Source organism: Cebidichthys violaceus, unplaced genomic scaffold (assembly GCF_023349555.1).
Source record: "Cebidichthys violaceus isolate CVI_PGR_0920_01 unplaced genomic scaffold, fCebVio1.0.p SCAF_15, whole genome shotgun sequence".
Lineage (NCBI taxonomy): Eukaryota > Metazoa > Chordata > Actinopteri > Perciformes > Stichaeidae > Cebidichthys > Cebidichthys violaceus.
The window spans coordinates 14,051,565-14,079,138 of NW_027176318.1; the positions used below are offsets into that span (position 1 = coordinate 14,051,565).

At 44.6% G+C, this 27,574-nt stretch overlaps 1 protein-coding gene across 2 annotated transcripts in view; it reads right to left on the reverse strand.

Moving 5' to 3' along the window:
• Positions 1-25,125, reverse strand: part of LOC137872020 (cadherin-20-like) — a 64,066-nt gene extending 38,941 nt beyond the window's left edge. The window contains exons 1-2 of one of the 2 annotated variants that reach the window (XM_068710216.1): positions 24,702-25,125; positions 6,111-6,228 (exon numbers count right to left, since the gene is read on the reverse strand). The gene's annotated coding sequence lies outside the window, so the exon portion shown is untranslated. The remainder of the gene's footprint in view (positions 1-6,110; positions 6,229-24,701) is intronic. The other variant, XM_068710215.1, reaches the window with a different exon arrangement.
• Positions 25,126-27,574: the final 2,449 nt, after the last annotated feature.

Below are 27,574 nucleotides of genomic sequence, written 5' to 3' on the forward strand. Positions count from 1 at the left end.
CGCAAAATGATAAATACCACATTCAGAGCTTTTTTAAAAGCCTTTTGAAAGCTACTAAAAGCGAGTAAGTGGACCTTGAGTGACGGGTGCTTTCTTTTCATGTCGAACCAGTAATTTACTTGTCATAATTTCACACCAGCTATGTCATATTACTCGCAAAGACAAAATAAGACGTGCATAAGAACCAATATGTTAATAAAAATTATGAATAAATCATTTAAAGATTCATGAAAACATTGAAACAGCGTTGCGTCCTCTGTGTTTTCTTCCATGTTCATCAACATGACAAACGCCCGTCAGCCTCCCCCTGCATGCGTTCTCATGCGGCACTGCTGATAAACACATGTCGAGACTTCTGCGCGTCGATGCGATCGATCGGCTGATGGATCACGCCGGGGGATGAATTACCTGCCGCTCACAATAGCCGGCAATTAGCCTAACGAGCGGAGGATTGATCTTGTGCACCGCTAACCGGGGAGGTGTAAGTAAAGGAACGACCTGATGTGTGACTGTACGGACCGGAGGACGGAGAAGAAGCAAAGTTACATGGACGTATTGGGTGCAGTGGAGGGCGATGGGGGGGGAGCAGGAAGCCACCCTCGTAGCTGACATGTCCTTAACTCAGGATGACACGTCCCAGGTCCCAAACAACAGAATTCCTCTGTGCGCTAGTCAGTTGCTCCGCATGCTAATGTTTGACATATAGGTTCCTGGAAGATGTTGTTTACAGAAAGCCGCTGGGAGCTGGTGTCCTGCATGCTGCACAATTCAAACCTCTGGCTATTTTCTCCTTTTTTTTTTTTTTTTTGCATACAGCTCTCAGGATATTTCATACGTCTCTCCGCACTTAGGCAAATAATAGCTTTTCGGTAATTACCTTTACACTGAATGTGCATTGCTTTGTCCTAATTCTGTACTGAATACTAATACCAAGCAGGCTAGGAGTGTGTAGAAAAGTGTAGAAAAGTGCTAGAAAACTCGGCAAGATGTAATTTAAATGACACTTTTTCACCTTTTTCATTCAGACAGGAATGCAGCTGAAGACGTATATTCTGTGGTCATGGAAACGCTCCGATAGAAAATGATTATGCGGTAGAGAATGTACATTATTGGTATGTAGCGAGGCATTGGGACTCACTTCGTGACCTTTTTAGAAAAAGCTCCTGAAAAGTTGATTTGCTTCTCCGCAACATCGAATATTCATGACTAAAGAGGCAGAACTTCCTCAGCTGTTATTAAAGCCGCTCTATTGAAAAGATGGAACATTACAAGCGTCGCCATCGGTAGGGAATGTTAAGCATTAATTCATTTCATCATCTGTGTCATGTTGAACATTTGGTCAATCCCACGTTGGATAACAAGTTTTTTTCATACATCTTCGGGTCTTATGAAATATCTACAGAGCTTCTATTTCCTCTCGTCTCAGGCTTTCTCCAAAATAACTGGCTCACATGTGAACAGCCATCTCAATCTTTGTGCTTCACCTATAATTACAAAATCAATATCTATTTTTATCCGACGCATTGTGAGTGTTGTGAATGTGCTGTTTGATGGATAAAAGCAGTTTTGAGTCACGTTTACACGGCTAACAGCCGTGTTCAGCATTACGAAAAATTAAGTTAGTGGAAGGAGTTCGCAAACTCTAGATGCCAGATCTCTTCAGGGTGCGTCGCAACACTGTTAATTTCAGAGAGTTGTGGCATGGGAATAATATTTATATTCCAGAAAGAAGCTGACTGAGAAAATACCTTTTTAAAGGGCCTTTAAATGGAAGTAACCACGGGGCCACTGTTGATGTTCCTCCCGTTTTTTGTTTTCAACTTTCCACACAGAACTCTTCACACATGAGCTGTTAACGGCTGTATAAAAGTCATCCTCCCCCTGAGGTTGTTCTCCCCTCAGATTATTCGGCGCTGCCCACCTACCTGCGTCTGCGTGGCACTCATAATCACTGTAAAGCGAACCCTCCCGGCCGTTATTATGACAATGACATTTTGCCAATAGAAGGGCAGGCAATCACAATAGATGTTTCCACTGCAGTAAAAATGATTTACAGCGGCTCTCATGGAAATGGTGATCCAGAGAGGGCATGCTAGCGACGGAGGATAATGGTACCCCCCCACACCCGTGCACGGCTCCGTTTCCACCCACCATCCACCCACCACGGTGCTGTGTGGTGCACAGCCTTGACTGGCCCACAAACCCTGCCCCCCCCCCCCCCCCCCCCCCCCCCCGCCCCCCCCCCCGCCCCTCGGATGACTGAGCCTCCTGGCCTTCACAAGGTCTATTTCTCCCTCAGATAAACGCTGCTATAAATAAGATAAAATAAAGGAGCACAACGCCAATCACCTCTCTGTTTAAAGAGAAAAGTGCCACCTTCCCAAACACAGGGATCGTTTGTTTGATCTAATCTCTCCTAGTTTGGTCTGGGGGGCCGGTGGTCTGCTGTTGGCCGGCCCGCCTGACTGATTGTTGGATCCCGCTGCCGCTGCTGCTGTGTTTGTTAGGAGACCGAGCCCGGGCTGTGGGTGGTATTTGCCATTTGGGGATTTTCAGTGCTGTAGACCAGATGGCCGTCAACCTTGTGTTGATCTTGGAGCGGGATTTTGCCAAGACCGCCCCCCCCCCCTTTTCTACACACACAGCGGAATAAGAAGAATCGAGATGTTAAACATGCGCCCTGCCCCGAGCTCCTGGCTCCGCTACGCCACAGAGGGATTATGTTTGTATCTGGCCGGGCAGCAGGAGCTGGTATAGGCTGTAATAGAGCCCAAAGGGAATGAGGGCTGGCACAGTGATGGGTTTCAACTAAATGACACCCCCAGAGAGGCCCACGGGTGCCATCTACTTCCTTCTTCCTATGTCTACTGCTCTCTACTTCATGACTAGTTTGTTTTTTTATTGCGGCATTAAACTCTTTTCATTTTCAGCTGATCTCTGAAGCCACGGCGTTTTGAAACTGCACTGACTTCATCTTCAACGGGACACTCACTGAGTCAGTGTTGGTCATCTGTTGGGCGTAGTGTGTATGAGGTTTTGTATTACGCAGTGTGTGTGTCCAGCGTAGCTTAAAAAAACGGAGGCTTTGTGCAGGACGTCCCGCGTCCCGCCACTCTTTCGGGACCAATCGGTGGTCTGCAGTGTTGTAACTCCACCACGTAGTGTCGGCTCAGGTCGCCTGCAACCTCGACAGGGTGGTACCACGAATGGACTGGTTCTATACGACAACTTTTGCTAATGGAAAGTCAACAATAACCTAACAGTCCTAATGTGTCAAAATCTTATCAAATCTTATCAAACCACTGAGGTTAAGCAAGGAAACGGATGAAAAAATAGGGGTTTTTTTACACTTTTTATGAAGATAATGTGTTGGGGAGTTTAGGAGGAGTTGGTATGCTGATTATTCCACTTTGAACAAAGCCAGACTAGTCTATTCCCACTATGACCCCTGTGTCTTTATGAGCTAAGATAACCGCCTCCTGGATGCAACTTCATATGTACTGTATAGGTTAGAATGTGAATAAGGCAATATTTCCCCAAATATTGGACTTTTCCTTCATTCCTTCATCAGTGGATGAAAGACTTCTGGTACAGAAGGAAATCTGGTATAAATAAAATGCATGATCTTGGAAGGTCAGCGAGGCTAACTAGCTTATCTCCAAAACGTCTGGCTAAATTAGCTCTAAATTCCACACAAGCTCCCGCCTCCACGGGGCTTTACTACCCTCCCTGAGGCTCTGCCTCGGCAAACTGACACCACATGCACAGCTTTCGCCAGCGCTGCCAATTATTTTCAATGGACAGTAGCTGAAGACTACAAGAAAGGTCACTAAATTACTCAATTTACATATCTGTGACGCCGGAACATAATCATGCAGACAAGATTTTGTAAAAACGAAAGTCGCTTGATCATTAGCTCTTATTATTTTTTTTTTCATGCTGCTATAAAATCAACAATATTCACGTAAATATGTTTCTTTTGTATAGATAGAGAGGATCCAGACCCTGCAATAAACTCACTCTTATCAGCTAAACAGTTGATTAGAGTGATCTTCAGACATTGTCCGACAGCAGGAGAAGAGCTAGTTAACGTTAGCGGTTAGCAGCCGCAGTGCGGCACAGTCCGGCTTGGCTAAATAACGGAGCTAACGACTGACGTATTGGAGGTTGCATCGAGTTACTCTACGATGCAATCAAGCTCTATTCAGCAACAATTAGTTTTGGGCGAAGGGAAATCATAATCGTTATCATGATGGGTTCAAATGTAATCTTGTGATATCAAGTTTTGGATAAGAAACTTGAATGAATCCCGTTGATTGAAGGAGATGTTTTAGATTAGGTATTACTTACTTATTTTGGTTTTTAACACACCGCTATCGGATCAGTGCTCGCATTGGCCTTTACACAGGTTCAGGTCAGAATCTGTATCCAGAAGGAAATAATGTAACAAGATGCAAGACAACTGTTGCACCTTTCATCCAATCGCGTCACATGCTAGCTCGGGTTAGCGACATCCTGCCAGCCATCTGTGTCGCAGAAATTTGATTCTTTGGAAACTTCAAAATAACGTGTTTCTGGCCCCATGAGCAGCTCTGTTGTTAAACTAACAATCTGTTGTTCTAAACACCTGAACAAATGAAAGTGAAGCACTGTAACAGTGCAGCTGGAGGGTCATCTGGCTCTCCGCTGCTGTCCAACCAGGATTACATCTTCACATGTAGCCCTCTGACCACTCAGCCATATAATGACTGCATTTAAACAAACCGACGTCATCCTCCATACAGAGACACAGCTCTGTGTTTCAATGAGCTTCCTGAATTAGACATGAGTACGCTGCCCTGCTCTCCGGTTGCAATCCTTCACCCTGACCCCAGAGCCTATCGTCCGGCCTGCACCAAGTATCCCTCATCACTTGTAATTCCACAAGCCGTCTGCTAGCGGTACAGGGCCCTTATGCAGCCGCGGCTGCGTCTCTTCACGCCAGGTATTTCCGAGATTCCCTGAGAGGCCCGTTGTGTTCTTTTTTTTTTTTTTTGATGCTCGCGTCTAATCTATCTGGTAATTTGAGGCTTACTCTGCTGCAGGGGGGTTAGAATCCTCCGTCTCCTGCCTCCTGTCATGTCTCATGTGAGGCGGGGCGAGAGAATATTGGGTCTCAATCCCTTCACAGCACCTCTGAAATGGAGAAAAGCTGAAGGGAGAGCCAATGGATGAAAGGAAGCTCAGGAGCAGAATGCCGCGATAAGTTGTCTGATCCTCGTCTGTGGGACGTTTGACAGCCAGCAGACGTGACTCGTCTCTGAGTTAAGATACTTGCTGTATCGTGATGGTAGGAAAGTGATAAGGACATGTCAATATAGAACAAAAGAAGACAGAATATATAGATATTATTCATAACTATGATAATTATAATGGGAATAATAAAACCAATGAAGTTATAGTTGGAATATATGTAAAAAAAAATAGATAAAATGAATACAAAATAAACGACATATAAAACAAGATGATGTAAGAAAATATCAAATTCAGTTTAATCAGCTAAAGCTGAAAAATAAAACTAATAATGGTATTTTAATAAATTAATGAAATAATAAAAATAAAAATATAATAAACTACGTACTTAAAAATGCTTTTTAAAATTGAAAATATAATTAATAAAAATGATAAAGTAAAAGAAATCTAATAGTGTTCAAATAAATAAATAGGAAATAGAATTCCTAAAAATAAGTCAATAAGAATAAAATGAATCCAAGGCAACAACAGCACCATAGTCCCAGCTGTGTGTGTGTGTGTGTGTGTGTGTGTGTGTGTGTGTGTGTGTGTGTGTGTGTGTGTGTGTGTGTGTGTGTGTGTGTGTGTGTGTGTGTGTGTGTGTGTGTGTGTGTGTGTGTGTTTCCATCCTCAGTCCATCCCCACATCATTCTCACAGTGAGATCTGAGAACTGCAAACTTTTCTCCTCGCAGACTGCGAGCGTCTCAGATCTCCTCCACATCTCACCACCGCTGCTGGTGTGAGGCTCAGGAGCTGAGTGATATTAGCATCATTTAGAGCGAGTGTTCCCCCGCCCCCCCCCCCCCCCCCCCCCCCCCAGCTTGCGGCTCTTACCCACTTCCGAGTTTGTGGGTGAGACTTAGCCTCCCTCTGTACTCCGCCTTGCCCCCGACACGTGCACGCTCACAAAGCGCTCGGCTCGTCTTCCTCGTTGTTGCGCTCCGCGGAGAGACGAGCTGAAGAGGAGGCAGAGCAGATGTCGGGATTGATCGCGAGCTTATCTAAACATCATTGATTTTCACACTTTCTTACCAGGGCCAACGCGGGTCGGTTTCCTCCTCCGATGCCAAAGCATTTTTTACGGAGTAGCAGGGAAACTTGTCAGACTGGATGGAAACTGATAAGAAGACACACGCATGCTAAAGACCGCTTTCCTCCCACACCTTTACCGCTCCCTTCAACGCGCTTTCAACAGACAAGATAAGAGTACTTTTTCGCTTTTGAAGCAGGACTCATCCGTGTGTTTGTACACGTGAAAAGGAAGAGGGAAAGAAGTGGACATGGAGTAGAGGGGGGGGGGGGGGGGAAATAATTGGCCACACTGCCTGTGCGTCCAGCTCTACGCCCTGCATCGACTATACACTCCTGCTTCTGTTAGTGTTTGACCTATGTGCCCATTTGAGAAGCTCCATCTAGGTCCACGTACACCGACTGAAGCATGAAAGCCCTCTGGACAGACTAGAATAGAGAGAGGTGCAAACGAATAGGATAACGGGAGGAGAGGAACAGTAGGAGACCCGGGGAAACAAAAACGTATCTGGACAAAACGGTTCTTATTAGAGTCTTCAAACTTTTTCTCAAAACGAGAAACGTCCAGCCAGTCGGATGAGATATCATCCCTGTTTTTCTTGTTCGAAGAGGATCAAAACGACGCAATCTCGATGACACGGCGAGATAATATCTCTTTTTGTTTGAAGGAAACACCCGGAGACTGCATTTTTCAAAAAATCCACTGACCGATTTTTGTTTTACTCATTTTAAAGCGACATCTATCCGATTTCTCGAAATTATCCTCACATCATGCAACAGGTAGTTTTGCCGAGTGCCGAGATTTGTGGCCCCCCCACCGGGCCCGCTTATACCCTTTTGAGTGTTCGACATCGGAGGCAGGTGCGATGTGCTGCATCAGAAGCCAAAAAAAGATAAAAGAGCAACGCCGTCATACAGTCGTTTCCAATACCAACAGAGTATCGGAGCCATTGTAGGTTTAAAACAACGACAGTCACAGAGGAACCATAGTCTTTTACTTTGCAAGGTTGGATCAACCTGAGCACCACTAAACACCACGGTGACGTGTGATGTACTGCAGCAGATTCCTCCGTCCATCCATCCTCGTAAACACTTATTCGCAGGAGCAGCAGGATATCCAGAAAACTCTGAGGCACAATAATTCACCGAGATCTGCGGTTCAGCACAAGCCGCCCTGTTGTCGGCCTTTGCTCTCTCACTCGCGCAGACAGTTGGGCTCCGCCCCTTTTTTAAAAGCGTTTGTTTGGAGCAATGGTTGTTTTTTTTGGGGGGGGGGGGGGTTTAGCTGGGGCGGAAATAAAAGACGCGCATTCGAGTAGTCAAAGATAAAAGTTCTACTTTTTCTACTTTTCTGTAACTTCTACGATATTAGTTTTAATTATGATATTTAAAGAACATGAAAGAAACGTGTATGTATCTTTAAGGACCTTCTAGCAACTAAACTGTTTTTTTTCCTTTAAAATAAGTTTTACCCTCCTTCTCCGGCTCTGTAATTATTATAATTTAATTATTTGGCCCTGATATGCGGTTGTAGAAAAAGTCTCTGAAAATCAAACTGAACATAAAGAGCCCTAAGATTAAAGCCCATCAAAGAAAACCCTGGGAGTCGCTTATGACGTGAGGAGAGCATTGTGGACCAGCGCCCCTCGGAGCACAAAGCCATCATCGAGAGTCAAAAGGACCCCTCAAATCCAACCCAGTCCCCCTCTGGAGGTCCGGCTGATGCTCTCCCCCCCCTCCTCAGGATGTTCATCACTCCTCTGCTCAGATGATGTATTCAGCAGCATCTGAGAACGAGTGCTCGTAGCCAAATGCCAGGGATTGTCTCCCCGCCGCCTGCTGCGTTCGCTTCCTCCTCCCGTAAACGCCCCGTGACACGTCCCATCTTTAAAGTGCAGCTCTGACGGCACATTTGTTCAACATGACAATGAGGGCTGCCTGCCCCCCCACCCCCCCCGCGTGGCGAGCTAAAAGCAAGCATATGCACGGATCACGCTGTGCAGCGGCACCAGTGTTTGTACACTTTCGTTTGTTTGGTTTTTTGAGGCTGCAATGCATTTCTGATTATAGAGCTGCAGGTTTGTCCTTCGCGGAAGCTGCTGCATATCCTGCTCACTCAAGTGTTTTGTACAGGAACATGTGAAGGAGGAGAGTGCTACTTCTTTTATACATTTAAAATCAATATACCATATAGCGGCGGGTTTACATGATTCTAGCGTTCCCTGCTTATTATGGAGTTGAAGTACGATTCACCAACATCTCTCCTCCTAAATGCACCCAGTGCTCCAAATCCATTAGTGGTTATCACCTCAATCACACCAGGAAAGGGGAGGCAATCTTCTGAGCAGCAAGGAGTGCAGGGAGAAGGTGGTGGTGGGGGGGGGGGGGGGGGGGGGGGGGGGGGGTCGTGAGTTCCCCCCTCTCTGGGTTAAGAGAGGCAAGACATGCTCCACAGAGAAAATCACTCAGCCTTATTGTGCAGACTAAATCAGAAACCATTGCCGCCCCATCCATCTCCCTCAGCTGGCACCATATAGGTGGAGATACTCCGGAGTGTGATTGTGCGGGGAAGGTGCGTGCCGTCGGGGGCGCTTGTGTTGTTTTGTGTTGTGTGGAAGTGGTGAGAAAGAACAGGGTGGTGGGGGTGGGGGTGGGGGTGGGGTTGATGAAGAGTCTTAAAAGCCTTAAGCTTTGCTTCCTGTCTCCTGAAATCCACAGCTCCCATGAATCACCAGCGCTGCTGTTTTTAGCCCGATTACTTTTCTTTCAGCGCTCCACAACTTATTTAATTTCTACGTGAGCCTTCCGGTGGCTACGACAGAGGTACCGTTCACGCTGTCGGTCAGAGAAAGAATGCTGGATGATAAAACCCATTAAACTTTACAGTCGTGAAGAGATCACTTTTCATTCTTATGAATCATGACTTTTACAATAATCCTTTTTGCAGCGTTGGATGCACAATTCTCCGCCTCGGTTTTTGTTCTGGCAGATCAAGGTATGCTGCAGGAATACGAACATTTAGCTCATCCTTGAATCTACGTGGAGACGGACTAGTTACTCGTCGAGAGGGGAACATAGAGCGTCACAGTTTGACGCTTGGTGCCACTAACCGAGCTGCGATATTTGACGCATCGGTGTGACAATGTGTTGTCTTGCAGTTTTGAGTTCAATTTCTCGACCGCAGACATTCAGGTTCCCATCAGGATGAATTGCGATCCCTTAACTTTTCATGTAACGCCAACATCGGGTCAACTTTTTAATACTTTTGGTAGTTATGTTTTCCCCTCATAGTCTCATTCATTTGTAAGCCACTTTTCAACATTAAAATAAGGATTACAAAATACTGAATTAATAAAAAAATAAACGGCAATAAAGGAGAAAAAAATGCCATTAGGGACAATTAAATCAAACAAGGTCAGAACCGTTGAGTTGTTGAGGTTCCGGGGCAACAAACCTTTTTAGCTTTAAGCAGCATTTTAAGTATGTGTGAACAGCGTTTTGACCGCCGACACGCTCACAGACGGACATACTGGTCACTGCGAGGGTCAAACCTGCTGCTTTTTCACTTTTTCTCCAACCTTTCAGCCACCTTGAAACCGGCAGGTTCATTTCCCTTAAACTGCAGGCAGGTCAGGGCAGCGAAGTTACTGGATAAGGATACAGCTGATTGCTCACTGGACCCCTAATTTCCTTTCAGTGGTGGTGCGGAGGAGTCAATTATAAACTTAAGATAGCTAAACTTTAAAAAGTTACCACCACTTACGTTGATTGCATGAGCTTCCCATTGTTTTTTAGAAGAGTTTCCTGGGGTATTATAACTGCCTCGGTAATATCCAGAGCCTTTTAAACCCGCTCCATAAAAAGCCAGCCGCATTAATCAAGTTGTATCGGTGTTGGTGAGCTGTACGAGATGATTGGGACAATAAGTGGTGCGTGTCTTTGAGAGACGCGACACTCGGAACGTGTTCCCGGCCATTAAATGTTACGACACCATATCGCCATTAAAAATCTGGATATTGCTCATATCCGAGGAGGGGGGGGGGGGGACAAAAAGTGCTCTGTTAAGTTCATTCTTCTGTGTCAATCTCACATCTCCAGTAATTGTAGAGCAGCTCATACATGGAGGAAAAAAAAAGGGAAAGGAGGGAAAAATAGCTTCCTCAAAAACATGGCAGGTTTAATTTGTTAACGTGGATGAAAATTGGCCGGTGAGGAAAACAAACGACGGTTACAAGAGCCGACGGTACCAATTCGTCAAGGGGAAGATTGAGGAGCCAGTCTGGAGATAGCTCACGTCTCCATAAATCATGTTGACAATTGACTTGAACTGCAGGAGGGGGAGGTCTCCCATAAAGCCTGAACAGGCGCTGATATAGAGGACGTCTCTCCTGCCACGGCCCAGAAATAGAGCGACAGCTTGATGCATCGAGGATGGCCCGTGATGGCCGACTGAAACACTGTCTGCACGCTCATTGTAAGTGGTAATCTGTGGATTGTTATTTTATGTTGGGGCCATCTCTGGTAGTGTGTTGCCTTTAGTGTTGAGTTCTTTCCTGCATTTTCTTGACGATTTCATGCAAACTATGCAGCTGCAACCAAAAGTGTAAAATACAAGTTCTGTAACCAACCCGCCTCCAGCCAGAGAGACTAAAAACTGTCTTTTTATTTTTTGTATCGGTTACAAATGCTGCTCGATAGTGACACAGCTGCAGCAATGCAGTAATCAATGCTTCCTTATGGAGGTCAAACCGGATGGACGTTTTAAGAATCTTATTTGATTGGGTCCAAATTCAATCTGATTCAACTTGCGCTGCAGCTCTCTAACATGCGTTTACTTGTACTTCCTATTTGTCTGTTGAAAACAATTTTGATGAACAAATACAGGACTTGCAGCCAGATGACCAGCGTTTGAGGTAGATGTCTCAAAATGTGTTACATTCGTTACGTTGTTTCAGTACACAATGTTACTTAGTTTACATACTTATCATTATGACCAACCATGATGTTTTTCCTAAACCGGACTGGGTGATTTTGTTGCCTAAACCGTTTCACAGTAATAATGTGTCATTAAATTACAAAAAAACAGTATGAAACCAGTAAAAAGGGAATGTGTGTTGAAGTACGTGGGATTCAATGTGTGTTTGTTTTACCGCGGTATCAAATCAAGTATCGGGAATCCTGTAATTCCAGTTATTTGTCCCAATTGCTACATTTCTGTATTTGTGCTATCCCCAGCAGTACGGTACAGTAAGGTCTGTCAGGCGGTCTTTGAAAGCCTCATTGGATACGACATCACAGCTTGGTTCGGTTACCTCTGTGGACATGTGAATCCCCAACTAGTCCGACTCATGCAGACTGCATGGAAGATAATGGGTGTAAGACAGCATCCATCCCTGCAGTCTACCTTCAAACAAGCTGTTCCAAGGCAAGCCAGGAAAATATGAACCCGCCCGTCACATGTCATACAGAGTACCAGCTACTTCCATCACGTAAGGATGTTTAGAGTACCACTCACTTATGTCTACTTCAATATTTTAAATGGTGGCAGATCAACAGAGCTTCATTTTTACTTATGACAGATTTTTTTCCCAATGGTAGTACTTCAGTGTTTGTTTCAATGTCATTTCTTTGGATGTTTCTTGTTTCCTGTAGCTGCTTTGTCTTTTACGTATGTTGAAAGTCCTATTTGACTGGACTGAAGCCCAATCCAGATGTCCTACAATGCGGGACAATGAAGTGAATCTTGAATATTGACCAGGCGGCAACCTCCGGTTCTGAAGAGTGAAGCCGATGCTTCATGTCTTAAAGCTGCATTCTCTCTAGTGTCCATCAGGGGGCGACTCCTCTGGTTGTATAGAAGTCTAGTCTAAAATGACTCTACTTCTCTCTTGATTTATTCCCTCAGTAAACATTGTAAACATGAGTTTATGGTCTCAATCTCTAGTTTACAGTCTCCTTCAACACAGCATGATGTTCATTTAGTACATTATGCTCCATTTAGAGTCAAACAGACCATAAAGCAGGGGATGCTTTAGGGCGGGGCTACACGGTGATTGACACGTCGCTGCCGCTACCAGAGCCGAATCCGACGTCTCTACGTCACTCCTTCCCCGTCCAAATATGGTCACTTCCATTCAAATCGACGAACACAAAGCTTCATAACATCAGTCCACAAACCAATGGGTGATGTCACGATGACTACATCCACTTCTTATATACAGTCTATGTACACCAACGCCAACCTAGCAACTTCTAAATGCTGTGCCATGTTTGTTCTGGGGTAGGGCGGACTTTTTAAAGTGGGGTTCGAACTGAAAACCGCTTAGAGGTTTGGTTTGACTGCTAACATGCAAAGTAATTGAGCTCCACTCACCAAACCCCTGAGACCTGGAAATGCCAACTGATCTTTGCCAAGATGATATGAGCAAAATTAAATCTGTTCTTCTGGCCATTAGGAGTTTCCTCCTCTCCTCTATCAGGTCTGATCTCGCTGTCATCTCACCGCCTCTCATCTTTCCCTCTTTTGTTGTAATGCAGAAGCAAATCAAACTAAATGCATGAGACGTAAATAAGCATTGTATTTCAGAATTACTTCTAATACTGCGCATGTAATGTGAGTCGTGACCTGTTGATAAGATCAGTAAATGTGATGCGCTGACTAAAAGTAGACCTTTTGATACGCAGCACGACTCTAGTACAGGAAACACTAATGCGATCGCAGTGCTTTCCAATGCATTACTACCAACAGAATAGACTGCAGATCACTTCCTCTCTGCTTCTCACTCTTGTGTGTGTGTGTGTGTTACATCTGTGACACCCAGTCGAGTGTGTAAGCTTCTCCCTCTCCCTCGCTGCCTCCTCCTCCTCCTCGGCGGCGGCGGCGGCTCGGGGAGAGCTTGTGCTTTACGCGCGTTTCACCAGATGTTGATTCAACCACTGAACAGATGACAGACTTAGCCAGCAGCTGAGGAGACAAATCCACAGTCCAACACTCAGCAGGCTTCCACTTCGCTTTTTTCCTCTGTCTGCTTTGTTTACATACGCCTGTCTGTCTCTTTCTTACTCGCACCATATCAATTCTGTGACTTTTTTTTTTTTTTTGTTCAGCTTGGCACATTCGCATGGATTGTCCATAAACAGAAGCACACGCTCTCTTCCGACTTTCTTACAAAACGCAACACTGTCAAATTGCAAATTGTGATTTAAAAACTGTCGAAGTAACAAAACAGTAAATTGTTCTTAAGTTGTGCTGTGTAATTGTAGAAGCAGGGAATAAACTGCCCCAGTAGCGTTTTCCTCAAGAGAAGTAATTTACTTCGGTTGCTCTAATAAACATTCAGCCGTAAAAACAAATCCGCCCGGCAACGCCAAATGTGTAAAGCTGTCTGTGTTGAAATGACAGATTACAGTGTCCACTAAGCAAATAAAACATGAAGGTTTAAACTGCGTTTTCTTTTCAAATGATTATGTGTGCCTCCAATTCCCATTACGCAACAAACAAAAACGTTATTATTATAATTTTTTATTGCAGTCCTTGGTCGGTTCGCCCACCAGTGAACAGGAAGGGATTACGTGATTTGATGGAGTGCAGTTCAGAATCTTAAACCATAAACCCAGCCTGTCTCCACCTGAAGCCGTTTCACAGATTATATCTAATGTGTGGAATAATATGTCGTCATCTGCAGAAGAAAGACCATCCTGAAACTCCTCGCTGCTGAGCATCTATCTCTTATTGTTTTGGTCGTACGTCTTTCTTTTTTTTTTTTTCCCCATTCATCATGATGTGATCCATAAAATATCCGAAACCACACTGATAGCAGCGTTCTCAGCCACCTGAAGCAGCAAACGGAGGAAAATCCATTGGAAGGCAGAGCAATTTCTCAAACAACAGCGGGTTCAGTGGACCATGACGCCGTGCAGCTACAGGACACAGGAGCGCTACATGACTCCCATTCTTTCTCGACTGTAGCTCACATGTAACCCACAGGTATACAGCAGCCTGTCTGCCGCTTGTCAAAAAACGTATTCTGGGAAATGACAAACTGAGGTTGACACACACACACACACACACACACACACACACACACACACACACACACACACACACACACACACACACACACGCGAGCATAGGAAGTGAGTTTACCAGGAAAAATAAAGGCTGTGGCAAAGGAAATGTGGAATTTCCCTTTAAATTATCAGTTCTTGCATTAGCAACTCGGTAAATAAGTGTGTAAAACAAGTTAATTTCGCTCACTATGCTCATTCGCCTTGAAATAAATCAAGAGCGGGATCTGAGTCGCATTCATTATGAATGCATTCCTATTCTTGTATGTGCGCCGTGCGGCCTCTCCTCTCCTTGTTCTTAATTCGTGTCTGGCTTTTCAAATATTAAAAGGTAGGATTTAAGAATTGAAGTGACTGCAAACATGAAACTCAGGGCCCACTTGACAAGACGAGGCAGGTTGTTGTACAAGACAGGCACTTACTCAAACATATGGCCGCTGGAGCTCGGCACCGAGGCTAAGATGGGAAGCCAAACCATTGTGAGTCCCTGAGTGGCATTGCTCCATTATCTAGCAATGATATATTCATGCATTTCATTTTTGGGGGAGTTGTGCGCTTGGATATGACGCATAAAGTAAGCACTGACCAACCACGTAATGGTCTAAGATAGATTTTTTTTCGTTTTACCAATTTTATTTCCCCCTTTTAAACCAGAATATCCAGGTTTCAATTGAATTGGAAGCTGCACTTTGTGTATTAAATGTTAACTATGGGTCCAATGACTGATGTGAAAGGGATTGCTTGTAGGAATGATCCATATATACAGTAGATAGACCCGCTGGAGGCAATGACCACAGCTTGTTAGCGTGAGCGACCTAGCTGCCACGTTAGCACAACGTTAGCCGTTTGGCTAGAAAGACGCAACAACTAACCCTAATATCTCTACTAAAACATTTCTGATTAAATTGACGCATGTTGTAGCACACTGACATTCTGCCGCCTCAAGTGTCTCAAATAATGTTATGTTTCCTAAACCTTTAACCTAAGCTTCTAGACATCTATTGACCTGCAAATCAAAACCGAGCTTGCTGGGAAATAATCAGAGGTTCTGCTTCAGTTCGATTTTATGGCTACCACATGAGACACTTAAATCTCCGCCGGAGACATGCGAGACTCTGAACACAGTTAGAAGAAGAACCCATCCTCCCGCCTTACTGGGAATTCCTGTCGACAACCGATACTGAACTGATGCTGTGGTTGCTTCCTCACTTCACTCCTCCTCTACATCATCCATTCTGTCTCATCTCAGGTAATGATATTTCAAAGGGGAGCATATAGCGATACCAGTAGGAGGGGATGCGAGGGAGGACGGCTGTTGATGTGTGTTTTCAGGTGGGGTTAGGGCTGCTGTTGAGGGGGAGATCACGTCTGTGTGAGATCAAAAGGCTCATCTCTGGTTGTGTGTAGAGGAAGGGGGGGGGGGGTAGATGCCCCGCCCAACCACTCCCCCCCTCGGCTCCATCACTGCAACGAGGCGTCAGCGACGTCGGCGTGTAAATAAATAGGTTCTGACTTGAACTCTTTCCCTGGGACTCGGCAGCATGTATCATTTAACTGCAAGAAAATATGATGTCCTTGCAAGTAATTTCATCATGAATCCTATTTCAAAGCTTATTATTCTTAAAATGGAGTGAAACAATCTTGTGATTTCAGGCAATTTAACATCACATATTCATCTTGGGTAAAAAAAAAAATCAAGGTTCAATTTGTCTTGAGACAAATTAATGTGTTCAGCTTCATATTTATGTAACTTATAGCCGATCTAATGGGTTGTAAATGCGCTCTAATGCATTGCAACGTTTCACTTCACATCCACAAGTTAATCAAACAACTTTGTTCAAACCGAAATACTGTGAATGAAACAGTTGTATGTTGTGAGGGGATTATTCTCACATCAGAAGTGTTCTCATCTCATTTTTACCATCGCATCTTTGAAAAAACACTTTAATCAGCAGATCGTCAGTCACCATTCACTACAAACCTGCATAATATCAATGTTTATGTGAAGAACGTGAGCAAATAGGAACGACCGAACATCTTTAATTTTCTTGGGCCTGTATTAGGTGATTTTTAGCTACTTGGCGGCAGTGAAACGGCAAACGGTCGCTCATCCAGTGGATGCGGATTTTTTTTTTTTTTTTTTTTGGTCTCCACCGTCTCTTGAGGGACTTGTTTGTCTCTTTAGCTGCTAAATGCTCCGCTAACTTTGTCTGTCTCTTGACTTTTGGTGCCGGGCATGTAGTGTGCATTGTGGTTTCTAGAGTTTTTTTTTTTTTTTTTTTTTAGCTGAAAACAATGTCTGAAATCAGAGACTGTGAGAGCGTGAACCAAAACGGGGAGCTTAAAGAAGCCAAAGCGCCTGCAGAGTCTGATAAATGTGGGCTCATCACTACAAGCGACCCCTTTTACACTATCGTACATATTGTCATTTGATCCCTTGTTCCTATAAAATAATGCTTGTATGTATTTTACGTTAACGGATAGATGTTGCGCTGTAGTAGAGTTTGGCAGGAGTGGATGAGTTGAAGCTGTTTCATTCCCAGCACTGTAAACAGCTAGCAATCCTTGTGTGCCTCAGCAAACAGCAGGAAAGAAGCAGATATGAGACTTTTCTTTTCTGACTTTGTCTTCTTTGTCTACGTGACTCACGCTCGATCGATTGGATGCTTCGGGATATGGAGGGGAAAAAAAAAGAAGATGTTTGAGGATAAAGTTTATATAAAAGCCTCCCAGACAATCAGAGCAAACTGTATCATACGGTGCAATATGCCTTCACAACTTTAAGTCACATCCCCTCCAAGACGGGGGGGGGGGGGGGTGTGGAAAAATAAATAAACCTCACTAAACTTCAATCAGATGACTGTCATGGCGTGACGCTCTCACTTCCCTCACAGCTGCAGATGATGCGGGCGATAACCGCGGGATGGGGCCCTCTGTGAAATGTGAAAGGTATGCAGGTATACGTGTTTTCGTGTGTATAAGCAGAGGCAGCACTCGGCACCTGATCCTTTTTGCTTCTCTTTCATCCCAGCGTCTGTGGCAGGCTGCCACGGGCCCGTATCATTCAACACACTACACCTGTTGGGGTGAATTTGATACCTGAGGATAATGGATTGGAGTTCAAGGGAGGAGACATGCGGACAGGAAACTTTTCCAGAGGTCAAATTTCATGAGCAGTCTGCGCTGATGCAAACACACCCACATGTATTCACAGGAAGGACTAACGCACACACACACACACACACACACACACAAAAGACATATACTCAAATACAGTACTGTAGTAGCAGCTTTCACACCAAGCCTGGACCAGAAACCAGATGAAAACACCGATCTTAGAAAATACAATCTTTTTTATTTTTGGTTTAATAGATAATTTGGCCATGAGCCAAGGAAGAACTATAGCTTTTTTTTTTTTTTGTAAAGAGAGCCACAAAGAGCCCATTTTTTAATAACTCAATGTTTTCACTCATAGGTGCTGAACTCCTTCAGCAAAATCCTTTTCATCCCAAATTGCTTGGATAAATATGAATATATCAGTATCGACCAAGCCCAAGTACCACCGTTTAAAATATTGTTTTACAAACGACTTTCACTACGATTGCAACTCTTCCAATCTTTTCCATTTTTGATGCATAAACATTGTTGGATTCCAGTAAAAGACTTTTGATATTCTATGTGGTTAAAGCTGTTCACAAGAGCAACCACAACTTTTGATTGCACTGTGCAATTAAAGTCATATTTTGATGACACTCATACACACGTGTACATTTAGAGCAACCCTGGACATTTTGATGGTAATCTCCAATAGGTGGCTATACAGCAATATGATCAGTTTAAATGGACATAATCTGCTCATAACGCAAGATTAAGGTATTGTCCAAATATTACAACCATTTTCAGCATAATTGTCAATAACTAAAATAACACATTTCATGAAATGGTGTGGGTGATGGTCTTAATGTCCTCCTGGTTCCTCACAGCCAAGACCTGACTTGAGATGAGACGTGACTCACCCACATAAATGATATTACAGCTTAAGGTTAGGCATAATTTGAGTGACAGGTGGGTTTCTTCTCAGGTCGTCACCCGGGCCTATTTGCTCATTTTTAGAGTTAGGTTGTGTGCCAACATGGCGACGGACGCTTTGAGCTGGGTGACGTTACGGGGACATATTTCCTACAGTATATGGGATCTTGGAGTACCCTCGAGTCTATTTCGGAGAGGTTCCGACTGTCCTTGGATCCCTTTTTCAGATTGGGTCCCTATTTTAACTTACGTACGATGGATTTGGATTCAGATCGGGTCCAAAATATTGGAACCATGAAGACCTCTAGTGTGGCCTTGCCAGAGGAATGTGATCCGAGTGATTTCTGGTATTCCAGTGGTTTATTTGAACAACTTAAGTAATTAAACACACAACATACTAAGGAGGGACAGATTCTGTATGTTCTCAAAACACATAATCCTTCATAGCATTTAATAAACATTACAGGTTTTGTTTCTGTCGGGGCTGCGCCAAAGAGCAGTGGACAGAGAGAAAAAGTAGCCGTTCCTGGGTGCTGCAGAGAACAGAAACCTAATGGATCTCCTGGTCAGATTTATAGCAGCTCATCCTCTCCACTGCTATAAGAGGGAGAAAAAAAAAAAAAGTTGACTGGAGCTCACCGACTCCAGAGACTATAATTCATCCCTCACTGCGCTCCATTTTATTCAGCCAGAGTACATCGGTGAGTATTGGGCTGCTTTTTTTTTTTTTGGGGCCAATAAAACATAATCACTGTCTGCCAGGACCAAGGTCACTCTGTATTCCTTATGCAATGTGATGATTATTTCGGTCTTCGCTGAAGGTTGATTAGCTGTTTATTTTTTCGCCTATGCCCGAGAGATGGATTGTTAAAAGTTAAATAGGGGATGTTTGGATATAATTAGCAACCATAGTTTGCGCTTATATTTTAGATGTTTTTCCAGGTGCTCTAATCCAGAGTGTGATAACTGGGAAGGTAGGCTGTTTGAACAGGTTGACAGTGAGCACATTTGCTGTTGCATGAATTAAGCTGGTGATTTTTAATTTAGGGTGCAGCCTCCTCAACTGCTCTGTGTCCTCTTTTGACAGAAGTAAGACAGTTTGACATTCTTCTGTCTACTTTCAGTCCTCCAAGAGGGAAAATAGGGTCGGAGGGAACATAGGGTCCGAGGGAACATTGGGTCCGAGGGAACATTGGTTCTGAGGGAACATAGGGTCTGAGGGAACATAGGGTCCGAGGGAACATTGAGTCTGAGGGAACATAGGGTCCGAGGGAACATTGAGTCTGAGGGAACATAGGGTTAGAGGGAACATTGGGTCTGAGGGAACATTGGGTCTGAGGGAACATAGGGTTCGAAGGAACATTGGGTCTGAGGGAACATAGGGTCTGAGGAAACATAGAATCCGAGGGAACATAGAGTCTGAGGGAACATAGGTCTGAGGGAACATTGGGTCAGAGGGAATACATGGCTGAGGGAACGTAGGGCTGAGGGAGTATAGGGTCCGAGGGAACATAAGGTCAGAAGGAACATAGGATCAGAGGGAACATAGAGTCTGAGGGGACAAATGGTATAAGGGAAAATAGCGTCCAAAGGAACATAGGGCTGAGGGAACATAGGGTCCGGGGAGCATAGGGCCCGAGGTAATATAAGGTCCAAGGTAATATAGGGTCTGAGGGAACATAAGGTGTTCTCATGAAACACAGCTGTAGTGAAGCCATTGTTTTTCTTGGGCGATGGCGAGGTGTCTGTACGCTGCTGTCGGACGGCTCTAAAAATGATTACAGCAGACCAGATGGCTTCAAACCGTCTTTAACCTCTATCGTTCCGGTTTGTTGCCAATTTGTCATGTTGATCATAAAAAATGAGCAATATGAGTGCAAACAAATAATGACAATCAAATAAATTAATTAACACAGGCAAAGCTGTCTTTTCATACATCAAAATCCCAATTGGTCCGGGAGAACTAATGAGCTCTACAGTGTGTTAGTTACCGTGCAACAGTAAAAGCCAGTTTAGTATGTGCTCAGCCTGCTCCCGTGTCCACAGGAAGGACTACTGGGAGAGACGGCTCTTCTCTCGGATCTGCTTCATTTGGAAATTGATTTTTACATGTAGCTTTTACCGTTTGAAATTTCCTTCTAAAAACCTTGTCAGAGCAGAAGGGGGAAAAGGACCACGGCGAATCAATTCAAATTAATTTCAGAGATGAGGTGTTTCTCACTTTGAGCAACTCTCATCTTGAATGGATGCATTGCCTGAGAGTCAGTTCTGGTAAAAAAAAAAAAAAAAAAAAAAGAAGAAGAAAAAGAAAACATGATTGCTTTCTTCAACCCAGGAGGGGATGGAATAATTCACTGTCTGAGTTTTGAGTTGCAGGAGCAGCTTAATGAAATGAAAACCTGCACCTGCTGGTGCGTGATCGGGCTCCAGCATTAAGGAATTTGTTCCGACTAACACACAAACAACGGGCCGTGCACACGTATGAATCGCACACATTGCTGTGCTTTATACACACCGAGGGGGAAAAAAAGGGTGTAGGGGGGGAGGAGGTGTTGCTTGTATTTAGAAACTCTGAATGTCACGGGAATGAACTTATTACTTGCTGTAGGTGTTGTTTAAGGTGGAGGAGTTGTATTAGATTTGTTGGTGCGGACAGTTTAAATTACAGTTGTATTTTTAGCTGCCTCAGTCCATTTGTCCACCATGTGCCTCTTCTTTAACTCGGAGTGCTAAACAGATGCATCTGGGAAAAAGTGCTGGCTGTAACTCTTTGTGAAGAGACCGCAATCTTTTCAAAGTGCAGACCTGTTTTGCTAAAACTACTAATGTTTCTAACCCTTTCCAGGCTGGGAGATATATCCAAAATCTTCTGTCCTAACATAGGTCATCTAAAATTATCGATTTAGACAATATGATTGCACAGATTGGATCGCTGGTTTCGTAAACTTACAGAAAGCGGATATGAACGGAGCTTTTCGCCACTTTCAGACTATCCTGACAGCTTTTCTGAAAGCGTGTGTTGACATTTTCTTTTATGCTATCCATTACTTCCCTTCAGAGGTCAACTAATAGTGGATTTTTTAAAGGCTGATATGAGAACGATAGTGTTGGTGCAGGAAATAAGCCGCTAGCCGATGAATCGTCCGATACCGATCTACCGATTTGTCAGCTTGCTGTAAAATATCGTGATGTCCCGGGACGGCAAAAGGGTTTTTTGTGAAGTGAACAATCTGAATGATAGCCATCTAAATGTAATTCAAAGTATTTTTTTGCATTTAGCACTCATTATGAATATAGAGCCAGACACATCAGTCAGAGCCTCTGCTTCCAATTAACTAGAAGAAAACAAGGCTTAAAGGGCCAGTGTGCATAGGGGGCAGGTCCTCTTCCCGGAGTCCGCCATGTTGCACCGCCATGTTTCTACAGTAGCCCAGAACGGACAATCCATCTTGCTTGAGTAAAAAAAACGTGATACCACCAGCTGCCATCTGACTTCCGTTGCTTCAAAAGTGTTTTTGAGGCCTGTGAGCGGCGGCTCATGTTACCGCGGTCTTGAAAAGGACTGAGTTTGCAATGCTACACATGCCACCAAATCCTGCAAACTCATACCTTTTTAAAGTTATTTAGTAAAAGATTTAGTCTTTAATTGGTTTAGTTATACTATTCAATCCAGAAAATGTTCAAGACTTCCATTCATTTCAGTTTAAAATCATTCTCCATACAATGTCCACCATCTACACCCTTTCTATTGTGGACAAACTATTTAACTGAGTGATGGCTGAGATTGCGCAGCGTCAGCATCACCCTCAGCGAATCCACCCAAAGTATGCATTGTAGTATGCTTGTGTTGAAGTGGCGACAAGAGCCCCGAGGTCAGTCAATCCATCAACAGCTCAAACAGATTTCAGCTCTGCTGCAAAATCACATGAGACGGCTTCCTGTTCAGGAAGAAAAAGAACCTAGTTTTGACATTCGTCCATTTACTGTCAGCTATGTCTCCACGCCAAGGGTGTGTTTCCTGTCTTCGATCACGGCGCTGACATCGACGGTACCGCTCCTCGGTGTCGCGTAGCACCGGGATTACTGTGCTGCATAACGATCAAATGAGCCCCAAAAAACCCCCCAAAAAAACCCCAACGTGTTTCAAAGTAGCAAAAAGCTAATTAGAGGTAAAATGACACCGGCGACGAGCTCAAGCGTAACATGGCAGGTGTACAAGCCCTAACACACTGCCGCCGACGCCTGCCAGGCCTGGCTGATTGACAGGACGTTGTTTCCCAGACCGCAACAATGCCGGCAGCGTCCTTGTTATTCTGCATGCTCTCAAAGGCGCCTTCTGGTGTCCCATAAAGCACCACCAGGCCCTGCAGTCATTCAATTAAGACTTTACTGGGCTATTGATTTCACCGCGAGCAAAGTGTCTCACGTCCCAGAAACAATAAGGAGCCTTTTAACCTAAAGGGATAATGACTTGGAGAGGCATGAAAAGACCAATACGTCAAGTGAATACATCCAAAAACCATTTGAACCGAGCGTCGCACATTTCCGTCATCCCCTTCTCCAAAAACTCTACCTTTTTGTTTTCCCGATGACCTCTTAAATAAATAGTAATTCACTGGGAGAAGCCTTTTGTGTGGCGCTCGGCAGGTAGCTGGAAGTTGGTTTTCAGAGCTTTTACTCTGAACACAGCTGCCTGCTGCTGAAAAAGAAACTTAATGACCAAAACCGTAAAGCTGCAGGTCGTAAAAAAAAACACCCCCAAAAAAAATTAAGCTGAAAGAAACTCGATAGAGCCGAGAGGAACTGCAGAGTGGGGTGGTAACTCTCAGTGGGTTTGTCACTGCAAGCAACCCCTTTCACACACGCGTAGTCACGTGATTCACCTGTTTGTTACAGTCACTTTCATGTTTTCACGTCCTTCTGTAGTTTTGAATAAGAAATGGAAGAAAACACTGAATACGCAGATTGGTTTTTTTTCTTCTCCATTTACCGCATTTCAGTTTGACATTCAAACTGCAAAAAGTCAACCTGATTTCACACCCCTAAGTGGCCTAAAATCCCCCAAATTCCCATGACGCCGGCAATGTCACCGAGCCTCCACGTATCTAACCGCCCATGACCCCTAGCTGCATAAAGGCTGATGCGCCACGGCTGATAAACTTCGGGGTCAGTCTTGCCAAAAAAAAGTGGCCCTATTGACAGATTATCCTCCCTCAAGAACCCGACCGTATGCGTTTGTTATTCTCCGCAGAGCTTTACAAAATGCAACTGTTGATGCAACACAAGTCGAGCTGATTGTTGGGGCCAATTCAGACGACTGTATAATGAAAGCAGAAAGAGGGGGGAGAGAGAGAGAGAGAGAGAGAGAGAGAGCATCAGCCGGAGAGAGGGAGTTCGGGGAAGAAGAAGAGGGAGAGTAAGTAAGAGTGGCCAGGAAAGAGTACATGTAGACGCTTAATGAATTCGGTCACAGCTCCGCACAATGAATTCTTTATCCGTGGGGGATGAGGCAGGGGACTTGGCAGAGCCCCGGCGTATCTCGGCAAGGGTGAAAAATAGAAATCCCACTGTCCCCCGTTGGCTCTCCCTCATGTCAGCTGCCTTGGTTACTGAGGTGGCTGCCAGCGAGCCCCCTCCGCCACTCCAGTCCTCCATCCCTCCTCCTCTTACTCCTCTTTTACTCTATCTATCTTCATCAGCCCAACTCTCCTTCACACTTGTGTATTTCTCTCCCCTCCCCTTCCCCTCCCCTCTCATTCGAACTCCGTTTCTCCCACATTTCTCTTTTTGTTTCACCTCTCCCTCTATGATTGTTTTCCCCCCTCTTCATTCTCTGCTCACCTTCTCGTGTTCTTCCCCCCGTTTTCCTCTATTCTACTTTACCTCGTTGTCGCACCGTTTTTTTGTTTTTTTTCACCACATGTGGCTCAGTCAAATAAAACAAGTGAAGATGCGGCGGCTCCCCAAAGTCAATATGTGATGTTCATGATTGCAACACACACACACACACACACACACACACACATACACACACACACACACACACACACACACACATACACACACACACACACACACACACACACACACACACACACACACACACACACACACACAGACGGGAGACACTGTGCGAGTGCTAAAAAAAAAGGCAGCGTATACGAAGACTTACCTTGTAACAGGTTGCTCTGATCATTGTGTGCAACAAAACAATATTTCATATTGATCCACATGTAATTAGTCACAGTCACCAGTTGAGGCAATACAGTTTTGACCAGATGCATATCAAATGAATGAATCCTACCTTTTAAAAGCTGATTTTTCTGTAACTTCTCTTCCCTTGCAGCCAGAGAGACATTTACTGCAGTTTCCTCACTTCTTCTTCTTCTTCTTCTTCTTCTTTTTTTTTTAAGTCTTGTCTCCTTCTATTTCTCAGTCCTTCCAGGAGAGGCTGATCACCGGGGTTTTGTAGAGAAGTCCAGCTGAACCTCCCCACCTCCCAGGAGGGGGAGTAAAAAAAAAAAAAGACCAAGAGACTAAGAGCTGGCACCTCCTGATCATCTACTTCCAGCGCTCAGGGTGAGAGAAGTGTAAGACAAAGTAATCTTCTGGTGACAAGATAGGACTCGCCTGCTCTCTCTCTCTCTCTCTCTCTCTCTCTCTCTGCCTCGGTCGCCCGTGTTCGCTCTACCTGCTCAAAGCGTTGTGGACGAGCTCTCGCAAGCAGCTGCCTCTCCAGCTCTCCCTCTTGTGTCTGAGCGCTGTGCTGTTGCTCCATCCATTCCCCACGTTTCTCTCAGCCTCTCCCCTCCCTCCCTCTCCCTCCCTCCCTCTCCCTCCCTCTCCCTCCCTCTCTCCTCCCTCCCTCCCTGCCTCCACCCCCCTCCACGGCTCATGAATGTTTAGACACGGCAATTGTAGCTGACAGGCACCGAATTAACCCGCAGAACTCAAAATACACTCTTTCGCTTCACTCACTTTCCCCCAGTTTTCTTTTGTCCTCGCTTTCACGACGACCCCCCCCCCCCCCCCCCCCCCCCCCCCCCCTTCGCACTTTGAATGTGACTCTCCTGAATTGTACCATCGGTTCTTTTTTACGGGGAGTGATAGTCTATTAACTTTGTGGTCCCTGCTCGCCACTGGTTTTTTATCCACAGACCGTCTGAAGCCGGGGATGAAAGATTATGGTCGAACATCCATGATGAATGTGCAATCAGGGACGCCCGCCCGTTAAGAGTGAGCGCACATTATACGAAAATTGGCTCGTAAAATAATCATGAGCAAAACAAGAAATGTGTATGATTAATAAGTAAATATTTACCACCCTCCTCCCTTGATTAATTAATGATTAATTGTCCTTAAACAAGTCGAACTGGAGTTGATTGAAGATATTGAGCCATTAGGAAAAATCATCCAGCGACAGTCGCTGTAATTGTGATTTGATTACAGCGTGATTACTGCCAATTACATCTACCCTTCTATAGAAACACAACCAGAGTCAACTTTATTGGCCAATTATGTTGACAGGGCAATTGAGCTGTCAATAGCTCTCAAACATAGGAGCGTAGTGACATGTGGGCTTTGTCATATGCTCTGCTGCTGCTGCTCTTTGTGTGGTTCTCCACGTGCTTTAGGGCCAACCCAGAACCAGAATGAAATTGTACGGTTCTGCGAACCACGGCTGTGTTGATTCCCGGCGTTTCTGAACCAAATGCATGTTTTTGCAGCGGCTATTTCAACGTATTCCTAATTACGTTTAGGGTTTAGGCAACACAACTACTTGGTAACACGAGCGCTGGTCTTCTGGTTTGTGGGTTCAACCCACGCTAAGTAGTCTTTGTCCCTTACACACACATACTACGTCACTTTATTGAGCGTAGTGTATTGCATCCATTATGTTGCAGTCAGCACAGACTGCGTGGAGTAAAGAGCAGATGGTGGTGTTCTTGCACGCTCAACTACTTACAAATTGCCGCGTCGTTCCTGCAGCGTTTGGTGAGACCGGGCTGAACTCGCCACAAAGTCACAACTTTGCAAACAGCGCTTGTCAGTGGTATTAGCTTGCGGCTATAGTGCCGAAACAACACTGACCTTACTGCATGTAGAGTTCTGCTGGGCTGGATAGAGATGATTCCGAATCTTTTTGAATGTGTTATACACATCACACTCATTCTGTCTGGGCTTCAGGCTTAGTCTGAATACTAAACTGTATTGGTATCGATCCTGTGGAAGTCACGCTGCGACTAACACAGCTTGCCGTATGTTGATTTGACGTCACACACCTGGAAGGTGCACAGTGTGATCCATCAGCAATGGATTAAGGAGAGGTTTCAGGAAAATCTGAGTAGCTTTAATCCAATACAATCTGTGGAGGGGCTTGCATTGTTCCTAAGCCTTTATCAGTCATGTTGGCAATCAATAAAAACACAAGCTGCAAGTCCACAGTCAGTCTACAGTCTGGATAACAGACCTAGACCATGGTTCTTCTTGCCGTTTCTTCTCTAATGAAGCTGAATGCTATTAAAAAAAACGTGAATGTTTGAGGAAAAAAAGAAGTCTGCAATTACCATCAAATCTTGGTGGGAATTATCTCCGCAGCTATATGATTTCCTGCTGTCCTCCTGAGGGCCAACGCGATTATGTTAACAAGGAGGCCATCTGCATCATGGCGAATTACTGCATACTGCAATGGCATAAACAAATTAATCAGCATAAATGTGGTGACATGCATACAAAATGTTAACTCATAGAGGGGGGAAAAAAAAAAGTGTTTCCAGGTGTTTCAGCTGAGTGACATCACGATTGTGTGTATTTTTAGCAGACAAGTAAGAGCACTATGCTAGTATACAGATTAAAATGGAGTATTTGAGAGGGAAAAAAGAACAACTTAGAGGCAGAGCTCGCTTTGAAGAGTGCTACGGCTTCCATGATGGTCTTTGGTGGAAAGCAGTTTTCAGGTCTGGATTGGCACACACACACACACACACACACACACACACACACACACACACACACACACACACACACACACACACACACACACACACGCAGCAAGAGTGTGTGATTGATTTCTTCGGTTTATCCCCAGGAGATGAGAAAGTTTGCATGTCTCGCTCCCTAAACCTATAAATCACATTGATCAGCCGGGATAATAAGGCCATGCCTGCACATCCCCGG